The sequence below is a fragment of the Anabrus simplex genome, chromosome X, assembly GCF_040414725.1.
Source record: "Anabrus simplex isolate iqAnaSimp1 chromosome X, ASM4041472v1, whole genome shotgun sequence".
NCBI lineage: Eukaryota > Metazoa > Arthropoda > Insecta > Orthoptera > Tettigoniidae > Anabrus > Anabrus simplex.
The window spans coordinates 170,305,876-170,321,459 of record NC_090279.1 but is presented as its reverse complement, the minus strand read 5'-3'; positions in this window follow the sequence as shown (position 1 = coordinate 170,321,459).

The window sequence follows — 15,584 nt, the reverse complement described above, 5'->3', positions numbered from 1 at the left end:
AAAAACTGTTAGCATTGCTGTTTTAAACCTGCTTTCATGGTAATGTGTGATTTATTGTGTTTTGGTGAAAAAATTCCGGGTAATGTCTGCACCTCCTCGACGTAGAGCTCTCCATTTCAGAGGACCTCGGGTTCGATTCCCGGTCGGGTCTGAGATTTTAACCTTGAACGTTTAACTCTTACCTTGGGGGCTGGGTGTTTGTGCTTTCCTCAACATCCCTGCAACTCACACACCACACTATCCTCCAATGCAATAACACGCAGTTTCCTATATTCGGCAATTGCCGCCCACACTCGTCGGAAGGTCTACCTTACACGGGGTGAGCCTGGCTAGAAATAGCCACACGAAATTATTACCAGCTCTCTAGAGCAGGGAACATCACCAACAGGTATCGACTCAAGTGATCCCCCGACCTATATCACTAGGTTTGACGCACGCGTCATGTTCCCGAGACGATTTTGGGTCGTTATTCCAGGAGGGAGACGGAGTATAGCTGCTTTATTATTATGACGTCTGAACTATGTTCCTTGAGTTCGCATTTACGATCATAATTTTTTAGTGTATTCCCTGGTGATTTTAACAGCCGTCTGTAAAATAAATGCGCTGTTTCATTCTTTTATAGTTTGCACACCCTTCTTACATTAAACGACAATGAAATTACACCCTAAACGCATGTGATATCCCCTCCCGACTTCAAGTTGACCATATGCACATTTTGTCAAAATATTTTGGAAACAGCAGATCGTCACAATTTCCATTTACCTGTCGCAGTAAATTTATATGCCTTTGCTGGCGAGGCGTAGTATTTACAGTAAACTATGTCTTCTAGTATGGTCTAGTACAAACTGATTACTTCCACTCACCTTTCCAAGTCTTATTCTTGGTTTTGACCATATGAAAGTAGCTTAGATGTGAGCGATGCTTTTAATGCCATTCATTGTACAGGCAGTCCTTGTTATGAACGGTGTTAAAATGTTACTCACAGGTGGGTTCAGCATACTGATATGTAACTGGAACTGCTGGCTCGGAGAGGAAAGCAACGGGGAATTACTTGACTCTTCATTTCCCTCATGCACCTCCTCAGTGATGCCAGAACATCAGTGACAGCTGAGGGCGAGCTGCTGTGGTTCCAAACAGCTTCGGGCAGAGTACTCAACATAATGCAAACGTATATCCTTGTTTATTTGTATATCTCAGAATACCGAGCCTTGATCAGCAAGCAAAAACTCGGGATTTCCGCAGTATTTCTTGAACAGCAAAGAAAGGCAAAGCTCTCGTAACCTAAATAAACAGATGGAGTGATCAAAATGGAACTTAAGTATGTACTCCAAGTGATTGCCTGGAAGGGGCAAATTTGCCCAAGAATTTCAAGTTGCAGTATTATTGGACCTTTATGTTTTCTTATATATATATACACTGCTGTTTGTTGAAAGTGAAGCACCAAGACCGAGAGCTGTGATCACAATGCAATTTATTCCACATATTAGGGATACGACAAGACATAAATGATCACAATTACAGAACTGTACATGTATGGTGACCGTGGAAATTCAGTATGGCATAGCGCCACCACGTGCTGCAATCAGAGCCGCTAGACATCGTGGTATGGAATCAAAGAGCGCCTGAATATGCTGCTGGATAATACCCTGCCATGCGGTTTGTAGGCGCGTCCACAAATCATAAACAGTGGCTGCAGGAGGACCTGAACGAACAAGGTGCCGACATATTCAATGGGTGACATATACGGCGATCGGGCAGGCCAGGGAAGCAGTGGTATCCATCGTTCTTCGAAGAAGGCTTGCACATTCCTCGCCACATGCGGTCGGGCATTGTCCTGCTAGAATATGGCGTTTGGAACGGCTTGCAGGAGGGGCAGTGCCTCGAGCTGTAAAACCTGCCTGATGTAGCGGTAGCTGTTCAGATTGCCCTCAAGACGTAGCAGGCGAGATCGCATGTTATAGGCAATTGCGCCCCAAACCATCACACTTGGCGTTTGTCCGCTATGCCGCTCAACAATACAGTCTGCCCGATGGCGTTTACCACGGCGGCGTCTAATACGTATGCGGCCATCACTGGAGGACAGGTTAAAGCGGGACTCGTCCGAAAACCCTACACTTTGCCACTCAGCATGCCAGTGTCGGTGTTCACGTGCCCATTGAAGTCTACGGCGTTGGTGGTAGCTGGTCAATGGGAGCCGGCGCAATGGCATGCGTGCCACCAGTCCGGCCCTCAGAAGACGGCGTTGAACCGTCGAGGCAGACATCCCCACACCCGTTGCAGTGCTCCAACGTCGAGGCAATACCGTGGACGAACCTGTTCTGTCCGTTAGGGCCAAGCAGACAAGATGATGGACATTTCGCGCTGTAGTCACATTGTGTCGTTCAGTAACCTGTCGGCGCTGTGTACGGCCCTCTTCTCTCCACTGGTTCCACATACGCCTCACTGTTGAAGCAGCGTGCCCTGTACGAGCCGCAATGTTACGGAACGACAGACCCATCTCCCGGAGCCCTATCGTTCTGCCCTGTTCGAACGCACTCACATCCTGATATTCCCTCCTGTGATGTCGGCGAGGCATAGTGGCACTTACGTACACGTTTCCACTTCGTATGACGGCTCCGCACTGACTGAGCATTGCGTAACACTGACCTGGCCGGTCATACATCCCCCTGTGGGTGGGGGCGGTAGAATAACACCCACGGTATCCCCTGCCTGTCGTAAGAGGCGACTTAAAGGGGCCCGAAGGGCTCTGAACTTTGGAGCGTGGGTTGGCGACCACGGGGCCCTCAGCTGAGTCCTGGCATTGCTTCCACTTACTTGTGCCAGGCTCCACACATTCATCTATCCTATCCGAGCTCGCTTGGTCAACTCTTGTTCTTTTCCGACCCCGACGCTATTAGGTTTGCGAGGGTTAGGGAGTCTTTCATTTTCACGCCCTTCGTCGCCCTTGTCTTTCTTTGGCCGATAACTTCATTTTTCGAAGTGTCGGATCCCTTCCATTTTCCCTTCTGATTAGTGTTATGTAGAGGATGGTTGCCTAGTTGTACTTCCTCTTAAAACAACAATCACCACCACCACCACCGGTCATACACAGAAGGGCACTGCTGGTCCTACGTGCATGCCATCTCTCTGCAATTTAAGCCACTTATTATACTGTTCTACACATCCTCCGATTTTGGCGCGTTTCATACCATTGCTTCTGAGTGTTTCACTTTCTACAAACAGCAGTGTATATATATATACAGTATAAAGAACTGGAATCACAGATAAGGCTATTTGCGAATGATGTTATGCTGTCTAGAGAAGTAGATGAGTTGCAGGATTGTGAGCGAGTGGAGGGGAACTTAGACAATGTCGTGAGATGGACAGCAGATAATGGCAGAGCAAAGCAATCTCCGTACAGGCCCTTGGAGAGGTGGAAGGTAAAGGCTTCCACTATCCGTAACCTCGGCACTTGGGGTAAAGGGGTTAGCTCTATTTTACGCCCGGCCGCCTTTGGCCTCAGGAATTAGCCTGATACTCATTTTTGGTGTCGGCTGAGTTCACCTCAGGACCATATGCACCTCCGGAAGTGGAAATCCCGTTTCTTAACTTTTTCGACTTCCTGATGGGGAATCGAACCCACGTTCTTCCACGTGAACCGAGCACGCCTTTACCGCCTCTCAGTTTTAACTACTATTCTCATGGGGTGATAGTACATCATGGGGAACACTGTATCTTTTTTTTTTTTTTTTGCCACTGGCTTTACGTCGCATCGATACAGATATGTCTTACGGCGACGATGGGAGAGGAAAGGGCTAGGACTGGGAAAGAAGCGGCCGTGCCTTAATTGAATCGATTATTTCAGAAACCAGTCAAGCGCCAAGTCTGTCATTTTTGGGGAAAAAAAAAACTGTCTAGCATCAGACAAAGTGTTATAATAGGGGTTTTAATATTTTAGCTTGAAAGTATTCTATCTTTTAATACTTTCTATCTAAGGAAAATTATTTTGTGCTTATTAACTTTGCTGTAAAAAAAATCCACTTAACTGGTTTCTGAAATAAACGAGTGTTGCAAACACATTTTTATGGGATAATTCTTGAATTTTGAAAGGATTTTGTCATAAAACCCATATTTGAGGAAATAGAAAATATTTTAATAGGTTTAGACTACAAATATAATTATTAAAAGGATGAAATCAGCAATGCCTGCTCATCATAACAGGAGATAACTAATCCTCATAAATAACCTCCACAGCACATTCTGTCTCTGTAGTAGGCCATTGTAAAATGCTGTCATAAAAGTGTTCATATCCCATCATATCTTCTTGATATTGATGGACACCTAAAACAAACAGTAACAAAGAATAATGTAGGGCTCAGACCAGGTACTTCCTTGCCTGAGTAAGAAAGATAAACTTCTCCTTTTACCCTTGCATTTCGAATAATATTACGCATGTGAGTTTGCTTGTCTACGACTCCTCATTTCCTTTTAGATACAGGTTCGTCTTCTGATCTTTCAGACATCACTACGATTATAAAAATACTGCACTAAACAAAAGAAATACTTACTCAATCAGTTGTTCACAAAACTACGACATGCGATTCCAGAAACACTACAATAACAATAAAAACAGCTGACTATTCTGGATTCAGAGCAGCAGCGCCAACTGGCAAGATGAGGCACATCACAAAATGTACCAGCAGTTTACTGCAGAAACCAGCCAAGCGGTGTCACTTAACTGGTTTCTGAACTAAATACGAAATTCAACGTAATGCCTGACCATTATAGGAGGACGTTTGTTGACTGGTTTAACCAACAAAATGTGCGTATACCCTCTTAGTAACATATTTTGCCATTAACTCATTTTTTCATTTTTTGGCACTTGACTGCTTTCTCAAATAATCGATTCAATTAAGGTACAGCCCCAGCATTTGCCTGGTGTGAAAATTGGAAACCATCTTCAGGGATGCCGGCAGTGGGGTTCGAACCTACTATCTCCCGAATACTGGATACTGTTTTCGGGAGATAGTAGGTTCGAACCCCACTGTCGGCAGCCCTGTAAGTATCTAGGTGCTTATATAAGGAATGATCTGCATTGGGGTAAACATGTTAACGAGGTTGTTAAGAAAGGTTACAGATCTCTTCGCATGGCTATGAGAGTATTTAGGGCTTGTAGTAAGGACGTAAAATATGATGCTTGTTGTTTAAAAATGTTGCAAATTTTGGGCTGGGAAGACTTGGGAGTAAAGAGACAAGATGCTCGACTATGTGGTATGTTTCGAGCAGTCAGCGGAGAGAATGACATTAGTGGACGAATAAGCTTGGACGGAGCTTTTAAGAGTAGGAAAGATCATAACATGAAGATAAAGTTGGATTTCTTCTTCTTCTTAATCTGATTACCCTTCAGGTTTGGTTTTTACCTCGGACTCAGCGAGGGATCCCACCTCTACCGCCCCAAGGGCAGTGTCCTGGAGCTTCAGACCCTGGGTCGGGGATACAACTGGGGAAAATGCCAAGTACCTCGCCCAGGCGGCCTCACCTGCTATGCTGAACAGGGGCCTTGTCGGGGGATGGGAAGATTGGAAAGGACAGATAAGGAAGAGGGAAGGAAGCGGCCGTAGCCTTAAGTTAGGTACCATCCCAGCATTTGCCTGGAGGAGAAGTGGGAAACCAAGGAAAACCACCTCGAGGATGGCTGAGGAGGGAATCGAACCCCCTCAACTCAAATGACCTCCCGAGGCTGAGTGAACCCCGTTCCAGCCCTCGTACCACTTTTCAAATTTCATGGCAGAGCCGGGAATCGGACCCGGGTCTTCGGGGGTGGCAGCTAATCACACTAACCGCTACATCACAGAGGCGGACAAGTCGGATTTCAAGAGGACAAACTGGGGCAAATATTCATTTATAGGACGAGGAGTAAAGGGGCCCATAGACGTGCAATATTATTGCGCAAAATGGATTGTACGATATACTGTTAGCTGCCTATAGACGTACAATATTATTGCACAAAAATTGAGTTTGTGCAATAAATAGAATCATGTGGAGATAATATTGATAGTTGTGCAATATATTGTGCAAAGCGGTCATAGACGTACAATATGCGTTGTAATATATAGTCAGTCCATGCCGGTATTTTATTTGGTGATTATATTGATCTTTGCTGCGTTTTGATCGCCGTGGGCGTAAGTGCCAAATAGAAGCAGAAACAGAAAAGAAGCACAAGGGCCAAACAGTGGTTTCTAGACAGAGAAAAGTACACTCATGAAAATTTACTCAATGAACTGAGAAAATGGGAACCAAATGATTTTCGAAACTTTCTGCGCACAAATGGTGAATTGTATGATGTACTCCTCGCTTTGCTCTTAACGTACGTACCACAGAGCCGGAAGGTCATGCATGGTACACTTCGATAAACTCCAAAATAAACTTTTTCTCCTCCTTTTTGCCTGCCTTCACGATACCTTCTCCAACGCTTGTTGATACTAGGGACTAGGGGAAAGTTTTCATTCCCCTCCCCGAAGGGGAGGGGCGGGCCACCTAGAAGGTAACGCCTTCTCTCTGGCCAGGAGATTTGGCGGGTTTGGAGGATTAATTAGGTTTGTGGGCGGGGGGGATAGGTTTGATTCTGTGAAGGAGTTGGGAGGGGGTTTCGACCTCTTGGCTAAGTGTTTATTGATTTTTTCAGTTAGTACAGAATATTTACAAATTACAATTTTGGTGTTTTTACATATTGCTTTTTAACATTATCAGTCTTGTTCTGATGTTTCCGGTATTCTTGCTGTTTTGGTAAAAGATTTGTCTCCAACGTATTGTTTTTACAGTTAAAGTTGGGAGGCGGGAGGATGGGATATTGCACAATATTGCCAACACACAGCACAGTATTTTGCGATTTGCGCAATATATTTCAAACTTTCTTGATTTCGTACAATATATTGCACAACCCTTCAATATTAAATACACACTATCAATTTTATTGCACAAACCCCGATATTGCGCAATAATATTGCACGTCTATGGGCCCCTTAAGGGATTAAAATACATTATCGAGAAAAGTGTTCGATGAATATCAGAATTATTTGAAAACGTTCAAGAAAAAGCTAGCAAACAATTGCTAGTGGCTTTAACGTGGCACCGACACAGATATGTCTGCTGGCGACGATGAGATAGGCAAAGCCTAGGAGTTTTTAAGGGAGCGGCCGTGGCCTTAATTAAGGTACAGCTTCAGCATTTGCCTGGTGTAAAAATGGGAAACCACGGAAAACCATCTTCAGGGCTACCGGCAGTGGGATTCGAACCCACTATCTCCCGGATGCAAGCTCACAGTCACGCACCCCTAACCGCACGGCCAACTCACCCGGTAACAAACAATTGAATGGGAATCTGCTACCTGGGCAATAGCCCTAAATGCAGATCACTGGTGACTGATACGATACAATATCTGACTCCATATGTCAAGGAAATATGAACATCTCTTTAAGAAACATTTCTGATAATTCTATTGCCTTCATAAGTTCATACTTAATAAGCAGAGCAAGCTTCACTTCCAATTTCTAGCTTTACTGTCTCGTACAATATCCGCGTATAATCATTCGCGGATGCGGATAATATTTTTTATATCCACGCAGGGCTCTATCTATAGGCTATCGATGAACCAAATATCCAGTTCCATCCAAGTACCGGTACATTAACGAAACGTTTCGGCTGCTTTCACTTTACCATTTTGCGCAATAATATTGCACGTCTATGGGCCCCTTTACTCCTCGTCCTATAAATGAATATTTGGCCCAGTTTGTCCTCTTGAAATCCGACTTGTCCGCCTCTGTGATGTAGTGGTTAGTGTGATTAGCTGCCACCCCCGGAGACCCGGGTCCGATTCCCGGCTCTGCCATGAAATTTGAAAAGTGGTACGAGGGCTGGAACGGGGTTCACTCAGCCTCGGGAGGTCATTTGAGTTGAGGGGGTTCGATTCCCTTTCACTTCCACTGAAGCTCAACTTGTAGGATTCCAGCAAGATATAGCAGATATCTTGGATTCTGGAGGTCAAATGGACTGTATCGCGATTGACATGTCTAAAGCATTTGATAGGGTGGATCATGGGAGACTACTGGCAAAAATGAGTGCTATTGGACTAGACAAAAGAGTGACTGAATGGGTTGCTATATTTCTAGAAAATAGATCTCAGAGAGTTAGAGTAGGTGAAGCTTTGTCTGACCCTGTAATAATCAAGAGGGGAATTCCTCAAGGCAGTATTATCGGACCTTTATGTTTTCTTATATATATAAATGATATGAGTAAAGGAGTGGAATCGGAGGTAAGGCTTTTTGCGGATGATGTTATTCTCTATGGAGTGATAAATAAGTTACAAGATTGTGAGCAACTGCAACGTGATCTCGAAAATGTTGTGAGATGGACAGCAGGCAATGGTATGTTGAGAAACGGGGCTAAAAGTCAGGTTGTGAGTTTCACAAATAGGAAAAGTCCTCTCAGTTTTAATTACTGCGTTGATGGGGTGAAAGTTCCTTTTGGGGATCATTGTAAGTATCTAGGTGTTAATATAAGGAAAGATCTTCACTGGGGTAATCACATAAATGGGATTGTAAATAAAGGGTGTTTAGGGGTTGTAGTAAGGATGTAAAGGAGAGTGCATATAAGTCTCTGGTAAGACCCCAACTAGAATATGGTTCCAGTGTATGGGACCCTCACCAGGATTACCTGATTCAAGAACTGGAAAAAATCCAAAGAAAAGCAGCTCGATTTGTTCTGGGTGATTTCCGACAAAAGAGTAGCGTTACAAAAATGTTGCAATGTTTGGGTTGGGAAGAATTGAGAGAAAGAAGAAGAGCTGCTCGACCAAGTGGTATGTTCCGAGCTGTCAGCGGAGAGATGGCGTGGAATGACATTAGTAGACGAATAGGTTTGAATGGCGTTTATAAAAGTAGGAAAGATCACGATATGAAGATAAAGTTGGAATTCAAGAGGACAAACTGGGGCAAATATTCATTTATAGGAAGGGGAGTTAGGGAATGGAATAACTTACCAAGGGAGATGTTCAATAAATTTCCAATTTCTTTGAAATCATTTCGGAAAAGGCTAAGAAAGCAACAGATAGGGAATCTGCCACCTGGGCGACTGCCCTAAATGCAGATCAGTATTGATTGATTGATTGATTGAATTCAGACTATTCCCATTCAGATTTCTGGGAGTTTTCTGTAAATTATAAGCAAAAGCGATGATACGAAGAAAACATACAACAAACCAACTTCGCACAAGTAAGCAGTGTAATAAGACGCCGGTACAACAAAATAATTCCTTTAAGACTTACTCCACTAATTCTCTCCAGAAAAATAGGTTATGTAAAACAGAATGTAATTTATTCGACAGAACATACATTTTTTACTAATGAATTTATACGGTAAAACTTTGTGTCCAGTTTTATTCATAGAAGAAAAATTCAATGCATAAAGATTAATGGATATGAAATAAAACTTTGGAAAATCTAATCAATTTAAAAACAAATTAACATTAGAACAAAAACTTGAGCCTCCATGGTTGTTTGTTCAAGCCTGTTTGAAATCATGTAAATGAATACGGTGTTCTTTTGAACTCTCTTCCTGTGAACATTGAGCATTCTCTCACAGTTTAGGCCGATAGCAAGTCTTGACGCTACTGTCACTACAGAAGATTTCGAAATTCATTAGGCACATCTGTTTAGATACACGCCCCTTCACTAGTTGTAACTGAGAGCCGTACCTGCTAGACTGTATCTTCCGTTAGAGCGCTGATCACTGAGCCGAATTGTATCCGCCTTTGTTCCAGTGCAATGTAGTACCGTACCCTCTTTCACCCTTATGACGTGGTGACATGGACTCCACAAGACACTGGAGGTATTAGAGACCACGCTGTTCCATTACCACTATCATAATTCACGGAGATAGGTTGGAGCGGATTCCAGGGCGCACACGTCCTTCCCGACAGCATCCCAAATGTGCTCAGTGGAACTGAGATCACGCGACTTTGGGGGCCAGGCAAGCATCATATCTCCGGAGTGTTCAACGCTTGTGCGTGGTTTTGTACGTACAGGTCTCCTGTAGGGTGCTGGAGGAGAACGCATAAGTAGACATGACCTGACGATACGTTTCTATGTCGTTCTCCAGTAAGAGACATTAGCAGATGTATCCAGGGTCTAATTCCATACCATGCAATCAGTCCCCATATGGGGATACCACAACCACCGATCGGAACTTTACCTTGTTGGCAAGAGGGATCCATTAATTACCTCCTGTGCTTGGCGATGCACGTGTACTCTGAAATGGACATACAGTCGAATCTCGAACCTCTATTACTCGAATTTTCAGTATCTCGAAGTAACTTAAATTTCCCGGCCGTTTGTCCTATTATCCACGTGTATTTCTCTATCACTCGAAATTCGGTCACACGAATTTCTCAAAGCAAACATTTCCTCCCCTGAAACAAAAAAATACTCTGTAACTCGAATTTTTTGCGCGATTAACTGTGCAATACGGCATTTGTGGTTTGTGAGGGACAGTTAATAAGTAAAGAAAGATTTACAGTAGTGATGTGCGCGAGTGATGCCTGGAATCGCGGTACTCGATTCTTTCGAGTCCAGGCTCGGACTCGCTTCGCTTGCGAAGGCTCGATGATAGCATGACGTCACACGTTCGCTCACTCGCCGGCTCGTAGATGGATGAAGCATGCGTACAAGCGGTCGCTGAGGGTTTATGGGATTGCGACAGCGCGGTGCGATATGAAAAAACCGAATGAATGCGCAAAAGGAATAACCTAAATTTGATAATTACTTGAGAACGATAATAATGCCACTTAATACGCATAATAAGATATGAAAATATCCGTTTACGGCGTCTCGCACACACTTCACTGAATATGCCATCTATTCTAATATTGATAATATAGCTTATCTGGCCTTCATAGCCCAACTTGGCCGGTTCGATACTGGTTTATTCCGGTAGTATTTGAAGGTGCTCAAATACGTCAACCTAGTGTCGGTAGAATTATTGGGACGTAAAAAATCTCCCGGGGGACTAAATGCGCTACCTCGGCATCCCCGAAAACCATACAAATGTACGTACTTGGACGTAAAAGTTATAACATTATTATTATTATTATTATTATTATTATTATTATTATTATTATTATTTCAAATCCCTGTCACGGTATGTATGTTGTAATTAGTGTATTTTAAACATGTGCTATTTGTAGACTATAGACGGTATTTCTGCACACATTGTATTGCTTCGCTACTGGTAAATTATATCTCATGTACCGGTAGCCATTATGCATATACACGGGCGTAGATGTGCTAATATGATCGGTAGTATGACAGATTTATTGTAACCATAGCCTATTGCTAACCGCGCCAAAGCCTACAATCGTCCGGGGGAACAGGTGAATTACAGCAGTTTATATGTACATCATACTTTCGGCAGATATAATGTCGGGTATTAAGATGAGGCGTCCAGAATGTGACGTACGTTCACGCAGCAAATCAGCGGACAGAACGTCATTCTGTTCTAGCTAAACAGCTGACAGTTTGTTAGTAAGTCACAACAGTAGTATAATTGGATGGTTCGGCCGCCTCCTCCTCCGCCGCCGCCTCCGCCGCCGCCGCCCGCGGGAAATTTGAATTTTGGCGGGAAATTTGAATTTTGGCGCGATATTTGAATTTGTAAACAAAGCCACGTGCTTTTTGACAGCTGTCATCGACAACAACGCAACGCTAACCTCACTGCTGCCATCTTGACGGACCTAAACCTCACTAGTACCAACCTAACCTAACTAGCGTGAGGTAAACAAACGCACGTGTTTTTTGACAGCCACGTGCTTTTTGACAGACAACAACGCATCGCTAACCTCAGTACTGCCATCTTGACGGGTCTAACCTTAGTGGTACCAACTTAACCTAACTAGCATGAGGTAAACAAAGCCATGTGCTTTTTGACAGCCACGTGCTTTTTGACAGATTTGTAAACAAAGCCACGTGCTTTTTGACAGACAACAACGCATCGCTAACCTCAGTACTGCCATCTTGACGGGTCTAACCTTAGTGGTACCAACTTAACCTAACTAGCATGAGGTAAACAAAGCCATGTGCTTTTTGACAGCCACGTGCTTTTTGACAGATTTGTAAACAAAGCCACGTGCTTTTTGACAGACAACAACACATCGCTAACCTCAGTACTGCCATCTTGACGGGCCTAAACCTTAGTGGTACCAACTTAACCTAACTAGCATGAGGTAAACAAAGCCACGTGCTTTTTTACAGCCACGTGCTTTTTGACAGCTACCATCCGCCATCTTTAAACTACAGAGCGCTGTGCTGCCCTCTTGCGTCACCTGTCATCGGCAGTGCTGCCATCTTGGCGGGCCTAAACCTTAGTGCTACCAACTTAACCTCACTAGCTCGAGATAAACAAATCCACGTGCTTTTTGACAGCCACGTGCTTTTTTTTGACAGCTGTCATCAGCCATCTTTGAGCACCGTGCTGCCCTCATGCGGGGCAATTTCGTCAGCTGTCATCCGCCATCTTTAATCCAGAAAGAACAGTGCTGCACTCTATGTGGTGGCGGCAATTTGAAAAATTCTATGTGCTCTTGTTGGGAAACAAAGCCACGTGCAGCTGTCATCGGCCATCTTTAATCAATAGAGCGCTGTGCTGCGGGCAATTTCGTCAGCTGTCATCCGCCATCTTTAATCCAGAGAGAACAGTGCTGCACTCTATGTGGTGGCGGCAATTTGAAAAATTCTATGTGCTCTTGTTGGGAAACAAAGCCACGTGCAGCTGTCATTCGCCATCTTTGAGCGCTGTGCTGCGGGCAATTTCGTCGGCTGTTATCCGCCATCTTTAATCCAGAGAGAACAGTGCTGCACTCTATGTGGTGGCGGTAAATTCCACGTGCTTTACAAACCTATGCGCTTTTCTGACAGCTGTCATCCGCCATCTTTGAGAACAGTGCTGCACTCTATGTGGCGGTAGCAAATTCCACGTGCTCTACAAAGCCACATGCTCTTTTGACAGCTGTCACCCGCCATCTTTGAGCACTATGCAGCTGTCATCCGCCATCTTTAATCACCGTGCTGCCCCGGTGACGGCAAATTCCACGTGCTCTTGTTTGGAAACAAAGCTTTTAATCCAGAGAGAACAGTGCTGCCCCGGTGGTAGCAAATTCTACGTGCTTTACAAAGCTATGTGCTTTTTTGACAAAAAAAAAATTCTGCTCTCGAGATACTTACCGAACTATACTTACGAAACTGCTCATCACCTTCTTTCTTCCATGAGTAATAAACAAAAACTCTATCCTGCAAATAAGGAGCGGGAGGAAGGTGATACCTAACCTAAAATAAAAGAATATGCCAATTCTACATTATTTATTTACATCTTGTATGTACAAGTTTTATCTCGAATCATTTTACCCTAGCGTACTTCTCGATGCAATTCTTGAATGTACAAGTTTAGACTTGCCGTACCAGCGTTCCTCTCCCGAATTGTGATGTAAGACAGCGTAACGTAAGTACACACACACCTCTAGCATAATGTTTATGTAAAGTAGTACTTATCAATACTACTATGCCCCCAGGCTAGCGTGTTGGTAGAATTTGGGATGACAAACCGTTTACAATCATCGCTATTAAGGGCTACCTTACTAATTAAATGTGTGTACAACTAGTGCTTCTTGCTTCTAATGACAGACATTTGCTTATGCAAAACAGGTGGATTACTTTTAATGCAATTGTTATAGTTTTCAAAACTTAGCTGATTCTGAACGACATTCTTTTTAACCCCCTTCAATCTCTTTATTTGTAATTCGTTTAAGAGTTTTATGCAATATGACTTGGATTTAGTACCTACAAATGAATCGATAATATTCCCAGCACATTCATCTTTCATTTTACCTAGAACCTTTTTGTTCACTAGCGGCAGATGATATTGATTATCTGCAGGATAGTTACTCGTATCAAACCTACCCAAGTCAGGCTTTATATCATTGTAATAGTCATCAGTTTTGATTTGATAAATAAACGAATCGGTATCTGTGTAGAGCAATTGCGCATTATGCGCGTACTTCTTCATCATATAATCGTAATGGAATTCATACATGAGTGTTTTAGCCAATTCAAGTACTGTGAAGCCGACGTAGGTAGGTTTGTCATACTTAACCTTGACACGATTCATCTGTATAATAACTAAATTCTCATGTATGATGGTGCAGCTGTGGAAATTTGGTTTACTTATTAAATAGTTAGCACCATACCTTTTCTTAATATAATCCCAGTTTGTAATCAATTTTACATCAACGCGTTTGTCAACATTCTCCATAGTCTTACCAAACACACTGTTATTCATGAGCTTGTAGAAATCTTTTTCAAACTCGTTAACCGCATTCGTTCTTAAATTATTGTTCAGATCGATATATGGCTTTAGCCACGGTGACTGATTAAATTCTAGTACGCGATGAATTTTGGATAACTTCAAACCATGCTGCAAACACTGTTTTAAATTTCGGTAATGAATGATATACTTAGATTTATCGCATAAATTAGCAATGAGCATTTTCGTCGTTGATGCAATGTACGGGGACTTCATATTTTCAGGGCAGAACGGTAGGTCATTATGAGAAGTGTGTAACTCTTTAGGATACTGTAAGTCAACTTCGAGGAAATAACCTTTATCAGCTTCATCACCTAGGGCGTGTAGCTGTAAAGCATCAATTTCGCACTGCGTCAGCCAGCGGAAACCACTCACCGGTAGATGCTGACTCATCGCCCACCCATACTGATTATTAGCATCGAGGTAAACGATATACCGAGATTCCTGACTGGAATCGAAACTCGGCATGTACTTATTATTAGCACTCGAATACCGGCCGCTGCACTGACTCAGACCGCCTCGAATGGATGCTTTTATAAAGTGCACCATATCGATATCGGACAGCAGTTCCAAATTCACACGCGTGTATTTTAACATCGCGTCCCAACTTAACCCAGGTGCAGTAAAATACTGACATGGGTCAAGGCTGTAGGTGTTCATGCAAACACAGCGAAAATTTTCAAAAACATCAGCTAACAAAAGTACATCTGTCTTTAAATATAAATCAGAGTATTCACCCAGCGTTTGAATGTGGAACTGCTCCCAGATATGTTGCGCATGTAAATAGTCATCATCACTAATATCTGCTGAATTCAGCGAGCTGTAAAAGGATTGTTTCGATGGTAAGGCACGTTCTTCGAGGCGGTCTAAGCAGTCGAGATATTCATAACAAAAAACACCCTTACGCCGAAGTAAATTAAACTGCGCTTCTTCAGGGAAAACGCGTCGAATTTCTGTAAATTGTTCAGGCTGTAAATGACTAGAAAGTTTATCGAGGCTACTCGCCATAAAGCGAAACGAGTCAAGGAATCTCAGTTTTATAGAATGCTCAGCATCTACTTTTACAGACTTTGAAAACGCAATGTACCGCTCTTTATTCTGAGGGATGAAATGAAATGTCGTATGGCTTTTAGTGCCGGGATATCCCAGAACGGGTTCGGCTCGCCAGGTGCAGGTCTTTCTATTTGACGCCTGTAGGCG